The sequence below is a fragment of the Botryllus schlosseri genome, chromosome 6 (genome assembly GCF_051294905.1).
Source record: "Botryllus schlosseri isolate E-star chromosome 6, Bs_hap1, whole genome shotgun sequence".
Classification (NCBI taxonomy): Eukaryota; Metazoa; Chordata; class Ascidiacea; order Stolidobranchia; family Styelidae; genus Botryllus; species Botryllus schlosseri.
In genome coordinates this window covers 9779006-9782004 of record NC_137241.1, presented here as the reverse complement: position 1 = coordinate 9782004, position 2999 = coordinate 9779006, and the positions used below count along the sequence as shown (strand labels likewise).

General features: G+C 39.1%; 1 long non-coding RNA gene across 1 annotated transcript; it reads left to right on the top strand.

Annotated features, from left to right (window-relative positions):
• The first annotated feature begins 900 nt into the window (after nt 1-900).
• On the top strand, nt 901-2483 carry LOC145441753 (uncharacterized). The gene is made up of 2 exons (XR_013915885.1): nt 901-1290; nt 2290-2483. It is a non-coding gene; the product is annotated as an uncharacterized LOC145441753 (long non-coding RNA).
• Nucleotides 2484-2999: the final 516 nt, after the last annotated feature.

Sequence of the window (2999 nt, the reverse complement as noted above, 5' to 3'; positions counted from 1 at the left end):
TATATGTGCCGATTTTGTCAGAAATTCAAGTGTATCTATGGATTGAACGACGCGATATTCCACCGAATTCGATTGGATTCTGTTCTGTTCCTGAGTTATTCCGAAGCTTATTGTTTGTCAATAATTCTTTATTAGGGGTACTTACGTCCACTGATGGGGTTGAACATCTTCCTTTACGGTCCCAGCATGGGTAATATCTCAATTATATATGTATCGACTTCGTCGGAAATTCAAATGTGTCTATGTATTGAACAACGTGATATTTCATCGAATTGGTTGTGATTCTGGTCTGTTCCTATTCCTAAGTTATTTCAAACCATTTTTATTGCAAATCTGTGTTACAGTTGGGTACCTGTGTTTACTGATTGAGTCGCATTCTTGATCAGGTATCCCGATAACTGTCACCAAAAAAATATTGTAAAATCTGGCAAGTGGTTTTCCGAATTCTGGTAAAAATTATAAACTGAAAAATACCATGATGCCCCTGCTATTTTTTGTGTTTCACATGAACATATATAATTTCCGAGAATTCTATTAGAATCACAGTGGTCTCCTTAACGCATGTATGATGCAAACTATATATCGAAACACTGGAGCTGGTGTTTAGCCGCCATGCTCCTTTGCCATTCAGACGAGAGTAGACGTCCTTTACCTTTTTCCTGCGAATGGCCTTGTGAATTGTTTGATCATGAATTCGTAGCTGCTCGAGCGAACAGTACATTGTGACGTCATACATATTCCAGACATAGTGGCGTCAGACGTCAGACATATCTGAGCCTGAGCACGTGCGGCTGAATGTTCCGAGACAGATATTATATCGACGCCATGTTTTCGTATTGGATAATAACAAGATGCGTTGCTGTAAGCATGGAAAACTGAATGAATTCAGTTTTCCATGCTGTAAGATATTCAGGGTTTCGAAGCCACAGCTTAACTCTAGCCTTAGAATATTGCAGGTGTTAATAGCAGATATTGTAGGTATAGCAGTATCCGAGCTCAAATCTGGCAAGTTATTCTCAGTCCTGTTTCTGAAGACGTATGTATTTTCGTTACAGTTTAATGGTGAACAGAAGCTATGGCTTATAAGAATGTATTACATTTTCTGACATTGAACTACACGAAAATGGAAGCGTTATGGCATTATGAATCATGACGTCGAATGCTTATGTGATAGAAAGGGATCATTTCGCCTCTCGCTTCTAGCACGATGCCGTGCGAAATACATTGGACGTGCGATGCAAAGGAGTATTGCCAGAAAAGTTTGCAATCACGCTGGAAAAGATGATTCAGGTACGAAGTCCTAGGCCAAACTCAACTTGCGTCGCTGGCCAGATTCAAACTTTCAAACCGCTCGCGGGCCGGATCAGTCAAATCATTCCAAAATGTTACGGTACATCAAAACGCCCGACCTTACTTTTCGCTTGAATAGTTTATTATCAATCCTGTATACATTTTGGTATATTACATAACATTCACGATCATATCAGATGGATATATTCTAGCAGCACCTTTACTCGCAAACAACGGAAGTTTGGCAAAAATTCAAAGATTGATCGTTTGAATTCAACCGCTTAAACACTGACTCTAACCACGGAATAAGCTGACATATGCTCCCTTTGTTTTAATCGTAAACTGCCGTTAACTCATCGTATGCGCTTTGAGGAACACAAGTGATTTAATTGTAAACCAGACGTTAGAATTTGGCTCATTATTAATCGTCATTCGGGTTTCTCTGTCTGTCTGGGGCCTTTGAGTAGAAGTGATACAGCAGTGCGACCAACTATATTTGAATTGTATTTTTTATAACTATTATATTCTCCATGCGACCTGCATATAACAGTTTTTTTTCACTTCACGAATAACTACTTTTTGGCTCATTTCTTCATAAAAATATGAACTCAGTGTGCACTTTTTGGAGTTTTTGGAATTGGATGTCAGTATCACCAACTTGTTCCTGATGACGACTAGAGTAAAACCATAACACCACTGTCGGATAATTATATTGCGGTCTATGATCTTGACATTTGTGGCCTTGCGGGAAGCATTTCTTACAATAATATCTCAACATTTGTTAGAAAATGTGCTGGGTAATACAGGGGTTTTTCAAACTACTCAGAATTGCTTCGCAGGCCGCATGCGGCCTGCTGGCCTATATGTTCGACATCGCTATCCTAGGCCATCATTATTTGAGAAATTGACAAGAAAATGAAAAGTCGCAGTATGTCATACTATAGCGTCTCAAAGTTTCCAAATTGTAACGGTGTTGGTGACAGCATAATCTTTGTTCAGATTATAGAAGAACCTACAAAAGAGCATGGCCCAAAGTACAGTCCTTCAACTGCTGCTGAAGTTTTGATGAAGCCCTCTTCATTCAGGCAGTTGCTGACCGATGATCTCCACAAGAAAGACTGGATTTCCGTCATTATCCACACTTACTTTTTTTTTTACGTGTTCCCGCACCAAATAAACCTGATTCAAATTTACTGGTCTCAGGAACGTAAAACTGCTGCAAGGGACCAGACGAGTATGTTGATATTACAGCAGATTTCTGTTACCTTAGGTTACGGAAATGTTCCGTAAAATTTCCTACGGTCAGCTTATGTAAAATCATATTACGGGGAGAGTTATTTCGAATTTACTGGTCTCATCAGCGTAAAACTGCTGCACTGGACTAGACCAGTAACTTGGTATTACAGCCGTTTTCCGTTACATCAAGTAACGGGAGTATTCCGTAAAAATTTTAACAGTCAGTATTTGTTAAAATAAATTACGGTCAATAATATTTACGGGAAAATATTTTTCAAATTTACTGGTCTCAGAGTCGTAAAACTGCTGCCAGGACCAGACCAGTAATTTGGCATAGAATATTTTTAACAGTGTAGCCTCGGACACAGCCGTAATCCGGGGATAGAACCAATTCTGGACTTTACTGTACCCATTTCCAAAATATCCTAAATATAGGATCGCTGGCACTTTATAGGATTGAGTAAAATCCTAAA